The 18,523-nt window shown below is 37.3% G+C and overlaps 1 protein-coding gene and 1 pseudogene across 5 annotated transcripts in view; one reads left to right on the top strand and one right to left on the bottom strand.

Annotated features, from left to right (window-relative positions):
- The window catches only part of Srpk2 (SRSF protein kinase 2), a 239,399-nt gene that overhangs the window by 20,474 nt on the left and 200,402 nt on the right, over window positions 1-18,523 (top strand). The window lies entirely within an intron of this gene.
- On the bottom strand, window positions 16,242-18,041 carry LOC113187754 (protein SET-like; annotated as a pseudogene).

Consider the following 18,523-nt stretch of genomic DNA (forward strand, 5'->3'; position numbering starts at 1 on the left):
TTGGTGTGTGTGTGTGTGTGTGTGTGTTAAAAGGGATCGAATCTGGGGTGCTTAACCACTGAGCCACATCCCCAGCCCTTCTTTATTTTTTATTTACAGACACAATCTCATTGAATTGCTAAAGGCTTTGTTTGGTTGATTTTTCAGAGACTTAGAGACCTTGTTTCTGTTAATACCTAGAGTTGTGAAATGCAATCTGACTTGGTTTATTTTGACATCGCCATTTGTGACATAAAAATATGAAATTCAGATACCGTTGTCCATAGGTTGTTGACTTTCATGCAACAATTATTTGAATACCTTTTATATGCCAGGTATTGGGCAGAGGTGACAAGGAAGAGCTGTTTTCTGCTTAAAAAGAGTTGGGTAAAAATCAGCTGAGTGCAGAATTCTTCACTTTCCAGGACAAGGAAATAGTGCAGTTTGGAAATACTGCAAGTACAATTGAGAGTGGTTGGGAGCTAATAAGGAAGCTGAAAGTTATTGACGATGAAATCCTGAATGTGTAGAAAATTTAACACCTTGATAAAAGCATTTGATGATTATTTTGCTGTATGTTTTGGCCTAGGAGGAAGTTTTTCCAGTTAATAATAAATAAATACATGTTTAAGAAGACCATCATGGGGTACTTTATAAGGAGGTGGGTGGTAAATATTTTGTACTCTTCTATTAATAAAAGAAGTTAAATTTCATTTTTATCTTTACTTTTTTTGAGATAGGAAAGTATATAACATTTTAAACCAGATGTGCATATTTGATAAAGTGGGCTCTTGAACACTTGAAGGGTAGCTAGTGCATCTGAAGGTTTAATTTAATTTGTGTTTTGCTGTCTTTAGGAATCAAACCCAGTGCCCTGTGCCTGCTAGGCAAATATTCTACCTTTGAGCTATATCTTCACTCTTAATTCAATTAAATTTAAATAGTCACATATGGCTAATAGCCATGACACTAGACAACTGATGTGTCTGTTTTGGATATTTCTTTCTTCAACTTTTTATTCCAAATACATTGACTTCTTCATGCATAAAATATTTATAAATGAACAAATGAATCAGTGTTTCAGATGTGTTGCATCTTTTTTTTTAATATTTATTTTTTAGGTGTAGATGGACACAACACAATGCCTTTATTTTTTATGTGGTGCTGAGGATCGAACCTGGGTCCTGCCCATGCTAGGCGAGCGCTCTACCGCTGAGCCACAATCCCAGCCCAGTGTTGCATCTTATTATCGTAATTTACATTAGGTGTTTTCTCATTTCTTGCAGTGGACTTGATCATAGTAACTTCTTTAGTCTAGTCTTGTCCATTTCTTTAAAATATGAGGATGAGTTTAATATAGTTCATTATCAAACTCAAAATCTACAGTTTGGTTTTTAGTTTTGGGATCTGTGGGAGACAAGTTAGGACTGAGAATTGAGATACATCATAATGGACTCTTTAGACATTTGTCATCAGTATAACAGTATAATTGTTCTTTGTTCCATTTATACAGCTTTTTAAAATTCCCTTTTTCTTTCTTCACTGTTTTAAATCAGAAACTAGTTGAGCAAGTTTTTTTTTTTTTTTTTTTTTTTTTAAAGTGCCTGTGTGGGTGAAATTGAATGGGTTTAAGTCAAAAGAATTGCCTAATTGTTCAATTCCCAGAGTCCATCATACAGTTGAGGCTAAGTAAAAAGACTTGTAAATAAAGTTAATTGTGGTGCTTTGGAAATATGAAATAATGGAAGGTTTATGCAGCTGAATCTTTAAATTAGGCATATAGGAGTCTACAAACTGGCTTGTAGGACAAATATAGCCTGTCACCTTGTGTGTGTATGCCCTGCAAGATAAAATCTTTTTAGTTGTAGATGGATACAATACCCTTTTTTTTTTTTTTTTTTTTTTTTAATATGGTGCTGAGGATGGAACCCAGCACCCCACACATGCTAGGCAGGCATTAGCCACAACCCCAGTTCCCATTTTTTATATTTTAAATGATTGAAAAAATTTAAAAGAATATTTTGTGACATAAAAATATGAAATTCAGATATTGTTGTCCATAAATAAATTTTTGCATTACAGTCGGATTCTTTTTTTTTGGTACCAAAGACTGAACCTCAGGGACACTTAACCACTGAGCCACATCTCTAGTCCCCACCCCCTTTTTAGTTGTAGTTGGACACAGTACCTTTATTTTATTTATTTATTTTTATATGGTGTTGAGGATTGATCCCAGGGCCTCGCACGTGCTAGGCGAGTGCTCTACTGCTGAGCCACAACCCCAGCCCTCTCTAGCCCCTTTTTTATTTTTTATTTTGACACACGGTCTCACTAAGTTGCTGAGGCTGGCTTTGAACTTTGAATGATCCTTCTGCCTCAGTGTCCCAAATCTCTGGGATTACAGGCATACGCCACATATGTCTTGTTTACATGTTATCCTTACCCTTTTGTGCCTAGAAGGTCAGAATCGAGCAGTTGCAATGGAGAGCATAGTATTTATAGTCTGGAATATTTACTGTCTTGGTCTTTGAAAAAAACACTTGCTACCCACTCTGGTGGGAATGCTATTGAAAAATGGAATGACATGATATTGTAAACTAAGTGGCATAGGTTTGGGAGAAGATTATTAATGCCTGATAATCTTGTTGAATCCAGCAGGTTTTTTTTTTTTTTTTTTGAACCCATGGTTCTTTGTTTTTTATTTTCAGTTGTAGATGTAGATTTTTTATATTTAGTTGTAGACATAATACCTTAATTTTGTTTATTTAGTTTTTAATTTTTTTTAATGTGGTTCTGGGGATTGAACCCAGTGCCTCATGTGTGCTAGGTAAGCACTGTACCACTGAGCCACAACCCCAGCCAGAACCCAGGGTTCCTAACCACTGAGCCACATCCTCAGGCCTTTTAAAAATATTTTATGGGCTGGGGATGTGGCTTAAGCAGTAGCGCGCTCGCCTGGCATGCGTGTAGCCCAGGTTCGATCCTCAGCACCACATACAAACAAAGATGTTGTGTCCGTCGAAAACTAAAAAATAAATATGAAAAAGAATTCTCTTTCTCTCTCTCTCAAAAAAATATTATTTAAGGGGCTGGGGGTATAGCTCAATTGATAGAGTGCTTGCCTTGCATGCACAAGGCCCTGGGTTCAATCTCAAGCACCACAAAGAAAAAAAAATTATTTAAAGACAAAGATCTGGCTGAGTTAGTGCAACGCCGAGTTGCTGGGGCTGACCTTAAACTCAAGATTCTCTTGCTTCAGCCTCCTGAGCTGCTGGGATTATAGGCATGTGCCACTGGGCCTGACTGAAACAGTGTTTTGAAACAAAGTGCTGAAGTGAGATGCATTCAACATTAAGTCAGAAAATGTGTAGGAAATCAAATAATGCATTAAGAATGTTGTAGAATATCCCCCAAATTTCCTGTGTTGATGTCCTGTTCCCCAGCTGGTAGTGCTGTTGGGAGGTGGGAAACTTTAGGAGGTGGGTCATGTGTGTGCAGGTGCTCCTGCTCTGACCAGTTGGTTTTGTCCTCACCTCCTCCCTCTTCTTTTATCCTCTTCTTCTTGGCCGCCAGGGTATCAGCTTTGTTCCAGGAGTTCCCTGCCTTATCATGGCCTAAAAACAATGGAGCAAGTGACCTTGTGCTAAAACCTTTGAAAACATGAGCCCATTCTTAAGATTCTTCTTTTAAGTTATTTCAGGTTTTTTTTGGTCACAGAGATGAAAAGCTATGAATAAGGTGTATGAATAAAGATTCTTTTTTCAAGAAGACTAAATGCTCATAGGGAACTTGACAGCTGAATACACATTTTTGTGGTTTTCTAACCTTTACCCTCTCCAATTCTTAAGACCCCAACACATATATATCCTATATGCAAAGGCTTCTTGAGAGCAGGTGTGGGGCTTTCAGGGAAAAAAATTAGGGGCCCTTAGCATGTTTTTCATGTTGTTTTTATGTGATGTTTATTTCTTTGTGTCTTTTTGATTCTGTCTACCCTTTTCCTGTTCTATAATTGGAATATTCCATTGTTGTTCTTTTTTCTTTCCTTGGTTACTTGAAGCTTATCTGCTTTTCCACATCCAGGTCACCCATGGCTGGAGCATGTGGGGCTGTGTGGGAGGAGGATGACAAAATTAAAGTGTGTAACCTGCCAGTGAGAGAAGAACAACCATTTGTAGAGTCATGGAGTCAAGCAAGAACAAGATGGGTTCAGAAAGTGATTTGGTGTGTCTAGGATAGAATGTTTCATTTGGGGAATTGGGAGATAAAATGGAGGATCTAGGCAAAGCCTTCATGAAAGAACCTTTCTTGTAGTGATAGGTTTTTAAGTCTTAGTTTATATAAGGTTCATCTAAGCTAAAAATTCTTTGTCCCTCATCCCCAAAGATTCTGAGCCCAAATTGCAAGAAATCCTCAAGTGAATGTGATGCAAGAAGTGACCACATTAAGAATAGGTGGCATGAGGGCATGTTATATGTACAGTCTCCATGTCTCTTTCGAGATGCAGCTTTTGTTAGTAGAAGAGCTAGTTTAAGATTCTTCATCAGACCAGCAAGGCTGTGTTCCTGTAATCCCAGCTATGCAGGCACCTGAGGCAGGACTGCTTATTCCCAGCAATTTTAATGATACCCTATATCAGAATAAAAAGGGATGGGGGTGTAGTTTCAGTGGTAGAGTATCCCTGGGTTCAGTCCTTAGTTCACATACAAAAAGATTCTTCCTTAGGAGAGCAATGCTAAGCCACTTTAAAAAGAGTTATCCAAAAGGGCCGAGGTTGTGGCTCAGTGGCAGAGGGCTTGCCTTACACATGTGAGGCACTGGGTTCGATCCTCAGCACCAGATAAAAATAAATAAACAAAAATATTTTGTCCATGTATAACTAAAAAATTAAAATATATTTATTATCAAGAATGCATTTGGGGCTGGGGATGTGGCTCAAGCGGTAGCACGCTCGCCTGGCACGAGTGCGGCCGGGGTTCGATCCTCAGCACCACATACAAACAATGATGTTGTGTCCGCCTAAAAAATAAAAATATTAAAATTCTCTCTCTCTCTCTCTCTTAAAAAAAAAAAAGAATGCATTAGAATGAGGAAACTTTTAAGGTAAGGATGTAAATTAGGAGACTGTTGTAATAATTAATTTGTGTTTGGTCTCATTCCAAAAATGATTTGAAGCCATAAGATTTCAGATTCAGAACGATAACAACAGGAAAAGAAAGAATTTGAATAGTACTCTAAAGTGAAAATAATCAAACTCCTGACACTTGGGGTAAAGATGAGGAAAAGTGAAGGAACATCAAATAAATTATGTTAGATTTTAGAAAATGCAAGTGATGTTAGCTGATATTTTTGATGAAAAAATTAAAGTTGCTTTTATCTTTGGGAAAAGGGTTATTTTATGAATGACTTTACTCTTTGTAATTATCTCTTGAAAATTATTGTCAAATTCTAATTGGCTATAACCTTACTGCCTCAGGTTTTTTTTTGTACTGGGGATTGAACTCAATGCTCTACTACTGAGCTACAGTTCAGTCCTTTTTATTTTAAGAGAGGGTCTTGCTAAGTTGCTAAGGCTGGTCTTAAGGTTGTAGTCCTCCTCCTGAGTTGCTGAGCTTATAGGTATGCACTACCGTGCTTGACTTGTTTAATGATTTTATTACGACACTTTCACTATATGCCACTGAAGACTCTTTTTGGAATTAGATGAGATTTAAATGATATACATTCTTTTTACTTGAAATTTTGGTTGGCATATTTCAAAATAAAGTCGTTGAACATGAACCAGCATTGCTACCCACATTCATAGAGTGCTCCTCTCATTTTCCTATATAATTCCTTGTTAGACCATTTGCATACATTTTTGTTTGTTTAGGGTTTTTGGAAGCATGAGGTACAGTTGACAGACAATAAGCTGTTACATTTGGCAATTTTTTTTTTGGATACTGGGGATCGAACCCAGAGGTGCTTTCCAAACACTAAGCTTCATCCTGCTTTTTTGGGGCAAGGGGAGTAGGGGGGATGTGACTCACAAAGTTGCCAAGGTTAGACTTGAATTTTTTATTTTTCCTGCCTCAGCCTCTCTAGTCACCAGGATTAAAGGTGTGCATGGGCCCTCCTGGACAAGGTTTTGACATACAAATTCACCCATGAAACTATCACTGCAATCTTTTATTTTTTATTTTTTGGTACCAGGGGTTGAATTTAGGGGCACTTGACCACTGAGCCACATTCCCAGCCCTATTTTGTATTTTATTTAGAGACTGGGTCTCACTGAGTTGCCTAGTGCTTTGCTTTTGCTGAGGCTGGCTTCCGATTTGAGATCCTCCTGTGTTGCTGGAATTATAGGCGTGTGCCATCATCCATGCCCAGCTCACTGTAGTCTTTTTTTTTAAAAAAATTTTTTGTAGTTGTAGATGGATTTTATTTTATTAGTTTATTTTTATGTGGTGCTGAGGATCGAACTCAGTGCCTCACGTATGCTATGCAAGTGCTCTGCCACTGAGCTACAACCCCAGCCCCTCCCCAGGCCATTTAAAATTTTATTCATTTCTAGACAGGGTCTTGCTGAATTGCTGAGATTGGCCTCAAATTTGTGATCCTCTTGCCTCAGCCTCCCCAGTCACTTGAGTATACTGTGCAGGTACTCTTCTACTGAGCTATATGCCCAACCCTTGCTGTTTAATTTTCATTTTCAAATGACTAATGATGTTGAGCATCTTTTCATGTGCTTATTTGCCATTCTTAAATTTTTTTTTTTGCTTTGTGTCTGTTCAGATCTTTCAACTATTTTTTAAAAAACTGGGGTTGTTTACTTTATTTTCATAAAAATGTCACTATATAAAGCTTTATGGTTGCTGGTTGTGTTGATGCATACCTGTAATCGCAGTGGCTTGAGAGGCTGAGGCAGGAGGATTAAGAGTTCAAAGCCAGCCTCAGCAATTTAGTGAGGCTCTAAGTAACTCTGTGAGATCCTGTCTCTAAATAAAATACAAAAAGTGACTGGGGATGTGGCTCAGTGGTTGGGTGCCATTGAGTTCAATCTTTGGTATAAAAAAAAAAATTATGGTTTCAAAGTTTTTTTTATTTTATTCTTTTGATACTCAGAAGGCAGAATGGGGCAAATATTATAAATTTCCAGTTTATATTTGAGGTAACTGAGGATTAGAAAAATTGGGGGGTCTTGTCTGATATAACTGATCTTTGGTTGAGTTTGGGTTAGTACTGCATCTGTTGTTTTGGATAATGGAGTTATATGTTTCTTGTCCATACAGTTTCCAGATAGGTTTGACCTCACTCTATTGGATACTAATGGTTCAAGGAAAGGCATGGTGTGGGCCCAGCTATCACCTGGTGGACACTCAGTGATGATTGCTGAGTGAATGGGGGAAAGAAATGTGTTTTTAGCTTGTTTTTCCTTTCATAGAAATCATATGAGCTTAGTTTGGTTTTATGGAGACCATAAGTTTAAACAGTTTCCATGGGTTGGGTTTAAATTTTTAAAAATTTTATGTATTAATTAAAAAAATTAATTGAAGTATAAATTATATATAAAAACACATATTTACATGGGTAGATAATTGAATTATCAAGCATGAGCACATCCATATAATCACTGCCAGCAATTTAAAGATCCCCCTTGTTCTTCTGAGTCACTATGTTTTCCCTTTTCCTCAAAAATAATAACTATCATTTAAAATTAAACTGACTTATACTGTTTGTATTTATTAGCTACAATATCATAATTCAGTGCATGCATATACTGTATAATAATTAAATCAGGGTAACTAGCATTTCCATCTCCTCAAATATTATAATTCCTTTGTATTAGGAACCTTCAAACTTTTAGTGTTTTCTTATTTTGGGGCTTTGAGATTCTTTTGATATATTCTGGATATAAGCCCTTTATCAGATGTGTGATTTATAAATATTTTATTTTGTGACTTATCTTTTCATTTTATTGGTAATCTTTTGAAGAATAGAAGTTCTTAGTTTTAATGGAGTTTAATTTGCAAATTTTTTCTTATATATATTTTGGTGTCAATTCTAAGCAATCATTGTCGAGCCCAGCTCCTGTTTGTCTTCAGCATGTTTTTTAGTTTTAGATTTTCCTTTTAGGCTTGTAATAATATTTGAGCTAATTTTTGTGCATGGAGTGTAGATCAGTTACTTTTTTTTTTTTTGAACAAATGTATATCTAGGTTTCCCAGCACTGTTTTTAGAAAAGACTATTCTTTCTCCACTGAACTGCTTTTGCAAATTGTCAAATTAATTCACCATGTATGTGAGGTCCATTTCTGCTCTCTGTTCTCTTCCATTAATTTGTTTTTCTTGACACTAGTACCATGTTGTCTTGATTACTACAGTTTTTTATAGAAACCCTTGAAGTCAGATGATATATGTTCTCTGAATATATTCTTTTTCAAAGTTAACTTTTACAAAGTGAAAGAAATGCTGAGATTTTGATTGAGATTGTATTGAATCCCCAGATCAATTTGAGAGAATTGACATCTTAATATTGAATCTTTGCTCTATGAGCAGCACAGTGTATATGTGCATTTATTTAGGTCTTTTAAAATTACCTTCAGTAACATTTGTAGTTTTCAGGGATAGGTCTGTTATGGGTTTGAATATGAGGTATACCCCAAAAGCTCCTGTGTTAATGCAGGAATGTTTGGCAGTAAAGTGATTGAATTCTGAGAGCTGTAACCTAATTAGTCCATCTAGTTTGAATGGACTAACTGGGTGGTAACTGTAGGCAGGTGGGATGTAGTTGGGGGAGGTTGGTCACAGGGGTGTGTGCCTTGGAAGGGTTTATCTTCTCTGTGATCCTCCTTTCTGGCTGCCATGAGGTGGATAGTGCTTCTCCTCCATGTCCTTGAACCATGATATTCTGCCTCATCTTAGACTCAGAGCAATGGACTTGACTGACCATAGACTGAACCTCTGAATCTGTGAGCCAAAATAAATTTCTCCTCTAAGTTTTTGTCAGGTATTGTGGTCACACTGATGAAAAGCTGACTAACATAAGGACTTATATGAGTATTTAAAGCTTTTTGACGGTATTCTTAGGGTATATATTTTTGATTTTAATTTTTTACTTTATTTTCTTTAAAAATGATTATATCATGGTCACATAAGAATAATATTTTAAATAAAAGTTTTAAGAACAGTTGTAAATACACGGCAGATTTGAAAGAAAAATAGAGATTTTTATATATACCCTCTGTCCCGTATTTGTTCAGCTTGCCCCATTATAACCACTGCCAGAGTGACCTGCAATGACACATCATGGTTACCCATTCTCTATGGTTTACTTCAGGGCTCATGCTCAGTGTTACACATTTTATGTATTTGGACAATAGCATAATGACACATTTCTATTATTATGTTGTCATATAGAATAGTTTCACTGTCCTGAAAATCCTGTGCTCTGTCCACTCACTTCTATTACCCCTTTAACTCCTGGCAACCACTGATCTTTTTACTGTCTCCATAGTTTTGCCTTTTCCAGAATACCATACACTTGGAATCATACAGTTATGTCATCTTTTTGGAGTGGCTTCTTTACTTAGTAGTAGCATTTAAGTTTCCCCCAAACTTTTCTTTGGCTTGATAGCTCATTTTTTTCCCATATTAAAATTTTATTTGAATATTTCATGCATCATAAGAATTTAAAAAATATTTTTCTATCCCACATTATTTTACTGTTTGTCCTGTTATAACTTAATTGTTTTAAGCATTATTTTTTGATTTTGTTTTTAATTTTGTCTTGATAATGAAATAGTTGCTTGGATACATGTTCCTTAATCCCACTATTATGTATGATTACAATGTACCAATAAAAAGTCTTTTTAATAATAATGTATGAGTGAATGAAGAAAATATAAGAATGTTATTAAATTCATTTCTTTTGAGTTGAATAGCATTTCTTTGGATGTACCATAGTTTTTTTATTTACCTACTGAAGAATATCTCAGTTGTTTCTAATTTGGGCAATTTTGAATAAACCTGTAAACATCTGCATGTATGTTTTTGGACACAGGTTTTCAGCTTTTCTGGGTTAAATATCAAGGAGTTCAGTTGTATCGGAAGAATATTTTTAGTTTTATAAGAAACTACTAAACTGTCTTCCAGGATAGCTATATCATTTTTTATTTCCACCAGCAATGAAAAGAGAGTTGCTTTTGTTTCACACACATTAGCATTTGGTGCTATCAGTGTTCTGGAAGTTGGCCATTCTTTTTTTTGTTGTTGTTTTTAGTTGTAGATCGACATCATACCTTTATAATCCAGTGCCTCATGCATGCTAGGAAAGCGCCGTACCACTGAGCCACAACCCCAGCCTCCATTCTTTTTTTTTTTTTTTGTACCTGGGATTGAACTGAAGGGCACTTAACCACTGGGGCACATCCCCATCCCTTTTATGTATTTAAAGACAGGGTCTCACTGAGTTGCTTAGAGCCTCTCAAAGTTGCTGAGTCTGCCTTTGAACTCGTGATCCCCCTGTCTCAACCTCCCAAGCCACTGGGATTACAGGTGTGTGCCACCACACCCATCTCAGAAGTTGGCCATTCTGATAGGTATGTAGTAGTATCTAGGCCCACCTGTCAGGCCCCCAAAATTGTTCTGGGAGACAAACTGGTCAGGCTGAAGCACCCCACTCAGCCCCTAACAAGTGAGGCCATTACTCAGAGTCCCTTTTGAGACATTGTTAAGTTGCCTGTGAAACGGGTGTCACCAGAACAAACAGGAGGCTAAATAGCTGCCCAGGGACAGGGGCATCTTGAGGTCTAGATGTGTCCTTCTGTCCATCCTTGTGTCTGCAACCACCCCCAAATGCCTCACAGATGCATGTGGGGGTGGAATTGTTGCATTTTAGTCACACCTCTGGAAGGTGGCCTGAGGGTTCCTTGTGGGGAGCAGGTCTCCTAAGTGGGGGGTGGAGGGGAGAGCTTCCAATTCAATCTGTCCACTTTTGTCCTGTTGCTCAAAGAATCTATATCCAAACAGCTCTGGATACACAAACCCAGAGGCCACCTCAGGAATGCCCAGGAAGCAGCTCTAAGGCGATCTCCCATCCACTGTCCACAGAAAGTTCCCTGGAGAGGCCTCCTTCAGAGCCCATGAGGCCCCAGGGCAGACAGCAGAACACCAGTCAGCAGAAGCTATCTTTCTCTCTATTTTAATGCCTTCCAATGTGTGTCTGTTTGTTTTCCATTAATCTACTTGTCATTTTTCCAGTACCACACAGTTTTGATTGCTGTAGCTTTGTAGTACTGTGGATTGAACCCAGCGATGCTGAACCACTGAGCTGCATCTCTAGCTCTTTTTTTTTTTTTTTTTTGTGGTGCTGGGGATTGAACCTAGGGCTTTTATGTGAGGCAAGTGCTCTACCAACTAAGCTGTATCCCAAGTCTCCCTATTAAAAAAAAAGAAAGAAAAAAAATAAGTATTAGTTGTAGATGTACATAATATCTTTTATTTATTTTTATGTGGTGCTGAGGATCGAATCCAGTGTCTCACATGTGCTAGGCAAGTGCTCTACCACTGGACAACAACCACAGCCCCAAGCCCTTTTATTTTTAATTTTGAGACAAGGGCTTACCAAGTTGTCCAAGATGGCCTTGAACTTAGGCTTCTTCTGCTTCTGCCTCCCAAGTGGCTGAAATTACTAGTGTGCGCCACCATATCCATACTGTAAGTGTTGAAGTTAGATAGTGTCAGTTCTCCAACTTTGTTGTCTCTCTTTTTAAAATTATTTTAAATTTATATATGACAGCAGAATGCATTACAATTCTTATTACACATATAGAGCACACTTTTTCATATCTCTGGTTGTATACAAAGTATATTCACACCATTTGTGTCTTCATACATGTACTCAGGATAATGGTATCATCTCATTCTACCATCTTTTTCTACCATGCCCCCTCCCTTCCCTTCTCACCCCTTTGCCCTATTTAGAGTTCATCCAATCCTCCCATCCTCCCTCTTCCAACCCCAGTGTGAATTAGCCTCCTTATATCAGAGAAAGCATTCGACATTTGTTTTTTTTGGGATTGGACAACTTTACTTAGCATTATATTCTCCAACTTTATCCATTTACCTGCAAATGCCATCATTTTATTCTCTTTTACTGCTGAGTAATATTCCATATATATGCCACTTTTTTTTTTTATCTGTTCATCTATTGAAGGGCATCTAGTTTGGTTCCACAGTTTAGCTATTGTGAATTGTGCAGCTATAAACATTGATGTGACTGTGTCTCTGTAGTATGCTGTTTTTAAGTCTTTTGGGTATAGGCTGAGGAGAAGGATAGCTGGGTCAAATGGTGGTTCCATTCCCAATTTTCCTTTTTTTTTTTTTTTTTGTGGTGCTGGGGATTGAACCCATGGTCTTGTGCATATGAGGCAAGCACCCTACCACCTGAGCTATAACCCCAGCCCCCCAATTTTCCAAGAAATCTCCATACTGCTTTCTATATTGGCTGCACCAATTTGCAGCCCCACCAGCAGTATATTATTGTACCTTTTCCCCCACATCCTTACCAATATTATTGTCTGTCTGTATAATAGCTGCCATTCTGACTGAAGTGAGTTGAAATCTTAGAGTGATTTTGATTTGCATTTCTCTGTTTGCTAGCAATGATGAACATTTTTCATATATTTGTTGATTGATTGTATATCATCTTCTTAGAAATGTCTGTTCAGGTCCTTGGCCCAATTATTGATTGGGTTATTTGTTTTTATTGGTGTTTAACTTTTCGAGTTCTTTACATACCCTAGAGATTAGTGCTCTATCTGATACGGGAGGGGTAAAGATTTGCTCCCAAGATGTAGGCTCTCTATTCGCCTCACAGATTGTTTCTTTTGCTGAGAAGAAACTTTTTCCTTTGAGTCCATCCCATTTATTGATTCTTGATTTTAATTCTTGCACCAAAGGAGTCTTATTAAGGAAGTTGGGGCCTAATCCAACATGATGGAGATTTGGGCCCACTTTTTCTTCTATTAGATGAAGGGTCTCTGGTTTTATTCTTAAGGCCTTGATCCATTTTGAGTTGAGTTTTGTGCATGGTGAGAGATAGGGGGTTTAATTTCATTTTGTTGCATATGGATTTCCAATTTTCCCGGCACCATTTGTGAAGAGGCTATTTTTCTTCCAGTGCATGTTTTTGTCACCTTTGTCATTAATATAAGATAATCGTAATTTTTTTGGTTATTCTGTGACCTCTATTCTGTACCATTGGTCTACCAGTCTGTTTTGGTGCCAATACCATTGCTGTTTTTGTTATTATAGCTCTGTAGTATAGTTTAAGGTCTGGTATAGTGATGCCATCTACTTCACTCTTCCTGCTACCGATTGCTTTAGCTATTCTAGGTCTCTTATTTTTCCAGATGAATTTCATGATTGCTTTTTCTATTTCTATGAGGAATGCCATTGGAATTTTGGTTGGAATTGCATAAAATCTGTATAGTGCTTTTGGTAGTATGGTCATTTTGATAATATTAATTCTGCCTATCCAAGAGCAAGGTAGATCTTTCCATCTTCTAAGGTGTGTTCTTTGACTTCTTTCCTTAGGGTTCTAATTTTCATTATACAGATCTTTCACCTCTTTCGTTAAATTGATTCCCAGGTATTTTATTTTATTATTTTTTTTCCAAGAAAAAAAAATCTTTATGTTCCTTTATTGGAGCAAGATTCCTGACCGGTATACAGTGATGTGTTTAATGAACAGAGACCTGTGCAGAAATTACATACTATCCATCTAGACAGATTTTGGTTACACTTTGCCTATTGATGGAATAGTTCCATATATAAAGTTTTATACAACAAAAAGCTTTGAATTTGACCAGGCTATCTATTAATTCACCTTTGAAAAAGTGGCATTTAATTTCAGCTATATTTTACAGCATTAAAAAGCTTATGCACTAGGTAGCTTTTCAAAATGCTACTCTCTGCACAGCAGCATTGAGCAGACAGAGTAGAGTCCATCATCCCACCCAGATCCACACATTGGCGTTGGAGAGATTTATGCCAGATACCAGGGACTTAAAATTGAGACAGAAAGTTCTTCCTGACCACCAGCACGGACTTCTTACTCTGAGAGCCCATCTTCTTGGCCACACTTTATAGAGCCAGTGAAGACATGCCAGCAACTGTCCCACGAACAACTTGACATTAGAGCACCAGATCTGTTTGATGGTGGCAGCAAAGCACTACTATATCCAGGTAATTGAAGACCCACTTTAAAAACTGCCGATTTGAGATAAAAATCAAGGGTATCATTCATAACTCAGTTTTGAGTTTCTACTATCCCAAATGACATGTTCAGAAACCAATAACAAATTGTACCCATGTTTCCCAGCTAAGGAGACATTAAGACATGATTCAAATTCCTTTAGTCAATCCACATTGCCCTGAGGTCATCCTGCAAAGTGCGTATCAAAATATACGAAGTTAGGGTGACAGAGTTTGACGATGATGTTATTATTACAAGGTCATATTAAAAGTATATCTATTCTGAGAGAAAAAGCATCAAATCCTTTGTGTACACATTTAGTTTTATTGTAACAAAGCAACTTGTACACTTTTAACATTTAAAACTGAGCATCAGGGAGGAAGAAAAGATTAACATTGACAGAGACATGAGGTGGGAGGGAAAGGGAGAGAAAAGGGAAATTGCATGGAAATGGAGGGAGACCCTCATTGTTATACAAAATTACGTATAAGGTTGTGAGGGGAAAGGGAAAATAAACAAGGAGAGAAATGAATTACAGTAGATGGGGTAGAGAGAGAAGATGGGAGGGGAGGGGAGGGGGGACAGTAGAGGATAGGAAAGGCAGCAGAATACAACAGTCACTAGTATGGCAATATGTAAAAATGTGGATGTGTAAGCGATGTGATTCTGCATTGTGTATTTGGGATAAAAATGGGAGTTCATAACCCACTTGAATCTAATGTATGAAATATGATATGACAAGAGCTTTGTAATGTTTTGAACAACCAATAAAAAAACCCACAAAACTGAGCATCATCTTTCCTTTCCAGTGAAAACAAAAAAGAAAATTTAAAAATAAACAAAATTACAATAGAGAATGTCAATTCCAAATAAAATCCTACAGGTTCTGTTGATTCTCCCATTGAGTGGCAGGGCTCAAGCCATCATTAGGAGAGAATTTTATTTTAAAAGTGTCATCTTAAACTGCAAGGATGTCCGTTAAATATCACAATTAAACATGCCAAAGGAGAAGCCATGTTGTCAAAATGCCCACTTAACCCACCCAAACATCTCAAACCCACCCTTTGCTGACCTTCTATAACCCCACTTTTTAAAGTTTTTTTTTTCTTTGTTTAAACGAGAAAAAGTAGACAGATACATGTTGGTAAATGCTAACTGTCCATATTCACATAGAGACACAGTGTAATCTCTTTTTTTTTTTTTTTAAGAGAGTGAGACAGGAGAGAGAGAGAGAGAGAGAGAGAGAGAGAGAGAGAGAGAATTTTTTTTTTTTTTTAAAGAGAGAGTGAGAGAGGAGAGAGAGAGAGAGAGAGACAGAAGAAAGAGAACTTTTTAATATTTATTTCCCAGTTTTCGGCAGACACAACATCTTTTGTTGGTATGTGGTGCTGAGGATCGAACCCGGGCCGCACGCATGCCAGGCGAGCGCGCTACCGCTTGAGCCACATCCCCAGCCCGAGAGAGAATTTTTAATATTTATTTTTTAGTTCTTGGTGGACACAACATCTTTGTTTGTATGTGGTGCTGAGGATCGAACCCGGGCCGCACGCATGCCAGGCGAGTGCGCTACCGCTTGAGCCACATCCCCAGCCCCACAGTGTAATCTCTGAGCCCAATATACAGAGAAAGGAGGAAAAAAGCTAGAATTCTATGCACTACTACACAGGGGCCTAGCACCCTCCAGCTTCCAGCAGAGTGAAAGTAGCAGAAGGTTTTTCTTTTTTCCCACAGTGGTGTTGATTCCATACAGTTTTTTTGTTTTGAGACAGGAAGGGATAGAAATGTATTTAGAATAGAAGGTATAGAGATCCTTTTCCCATTGTACTCTGCTCAAGGTATTTCCCCCCAAAATAAGTTGAGAAGCATGATTTGAGAAAAGAGACCCCAAAAACAGGGCGACTGAGCACAAGGGAGTGGGGGGAAGTGGGGAGGGGGAGACTGCAACTTGCTCCCAGGGACTGAATTAAAAAAACAAAAAAACAAAAGAAAGAAAGATGAAAGGTTGGAATCCATCAGTGTTCAATTAGTTGTCTTCTCCTTCATCCTCCTCTCCTTCCTCCCTTTCATCATCATCTTCATCTTCTTCACCTTCATCCTCATCCCCTTCTTCATCGATATCTTCCAATCCTTCATCATCATCATCATCATCATCTTTATCTTCTCCTTCCCCTTCTTCATCATCCATATCAGGAACCAAATAGTACTGCAATGGATTTGGCCAAATATCATCTTTGATGACTTCTCCTAACTCATCTGCACCTGCATCAGAATGGTCAGTAAACCAGGTAAAGAAGCTCTCTGGTTCTTCATGCTGCCTCTTCCTGCTGTTTGACTTGAACGTTTCGTCAAATCCTTTCCAGATTTCCATTTGATTTCAGGGAACTTTGAAGATGGATCACTACTCTCATTCAGATGAAATTCTTTGGAGAGAACTTTATTTTCGAAGTGAGGATTTTCATCAAAATACAAATCTGTCCTGTAACCTGATTTGATATCTTCAAATTCTGTCACTTCAACTCTGGTCAAATAATGCAGCGCCTCTTCATCTTCCCCCCCAAGCAGTGCGGACACTTGTGGGTTGTTGACAAATGTTGTTACCCCAAAATTTGGGATTTTTGGCGATCAATTCTGACCTCTTCTGAAAAAATGGTTGGCGGAGTTTGTTATATTTCTGTTTTACTTTCAATATCTCCTCACTGGCTTGTTTATTAAGTCTATTTCATTTTATACTTCATTGATATGATATGTTCAATTGCTTCTTGTTCTTTTTCTCCCTTTGGCAAACCCAGAGAGGCTGATGAATCCACCTGTTTAGGGGCGGCAGGCAGTTTGGGTTTTTTTGTTTGAGACTGGAGCGGAGATTGGCGTTTGGGGTCATCCTGTGAGGGAAGTCAAGGAGCAGACCCCCAGGTCTCACAGCTCACCAGGGAGAAGTGCCTGGTTTTGGGATCTGGGTGATATTGGCCTAATAGAAAGAGTTTGGAAGAGCTGCCTCTTTTTCTATTTCCTGAAATAAATTGGAGAGTATTGGTATCATTTCTTCTTTAAAGGTCTTGTAGAACTTGACTGTGTACCCATCTGGTCCTGGGCTTTTCTTGGTAGACTTTTGATGGCTTCTTCTATTTCGTCACTTGAAATGGGATCTGTTTAAATTGTGTATATCATCCTGATTCAATTTGGGCAAATTAAATTACTCTAGAAATTTGTCAGTGCCTTCGATATTTTCTATTTTATTGGAGTTCAAGTTTTCAAAATAATTTCTAATTATCTTCTGTATTTCTGTAGTGTCTGTTGTGATTTCCTTTTTCATCACGTATGTTAGTAATTTGAGTTTTCTCTCTCTTCTTCATTAGCATGGCTAAGGGTCTGTCAGTTTTATTTATTTTTTCAAAGAACCAACTTTTTGTTCTGTCAATTTTTTTCAGTGGTTTCTTTTGTTTTAATTTCATTCTTTAAAAAAAATTTTTCTTTTAAACTGAAAACAGTGGCATTGTTTTACATATTTAGCAATATCTTTAATATCTGCATAATAGAAGATAGTTGGATTTTCGTATTTGCTTCATTTATTCTGTTGGGTTATTATTTTGATTAAAGTATATGAAGAGAATCTGGGTTTGGATATATAGAAGAGTATTAATTAGAAGAGTATTAACTTGTTCAGGTAATTGTGGATATTCCTTGGTATTACACTAAAATTTGGCAAGGGTTAGAAGGAAGGTTAGTTGTATTGTTGAATCTAAAACACCATATCACCATATGAAAATTTTGTACTCTGTTACAGTGTATCTCTTACTTTTTTTACTCTTTGAATGGCTCCCCCCATCCCTGTTTGTGATTTTATAACATCATATATTGATCATTTGGAAAATACTGACTTACTGAATTATACTGATATTCATGGATATCTAAATGTTGACAGGCATTATTATACAATATCTAAAAATAATTCACTAATACCTCATCAGAAAAATATTTAATCATTGAGACCTGTCATGTGGAGACACAAATTTTACAAAATTCTAATATTCCCTTGAAAGCTTGAATGTTATCATTGGCCAAAAAAAAAAAACTGTCATCTGTTTCCCTTTCATTGATAGGCTTGCATCATTCTGTTTTTAGAAAATGTTTGCCATATATCCAACTCTAGAAAACCATAGTTTGTAGCCTATCAAGTAAAAATGGTGTTTTATGAAAAAAAAAATGATGAGCTCAGAATTCAATTACCTAAGTGCCTTTTCTTGAGATAGCTACCATATTGTGGTGTGTTGCATAAGTTCTTTGTATATCTTTCATATTTTGTCACAG

Source organism: Urocitellus parryii, chromosome 3 (assembly GCF_045843805.1).
Source record: "Urocitellus parryii isolate mUroPar1 chromosome 3, mUroPar1.hap1, whole genome shotgun sequence".
In the NCBI taxonomy this organism is placed as follows: Eukaryota; Metazoa; Chordata; class Mammalia; order Rodentia; family Sciuridae; genus Urocitellus; species Urocitellus parryii.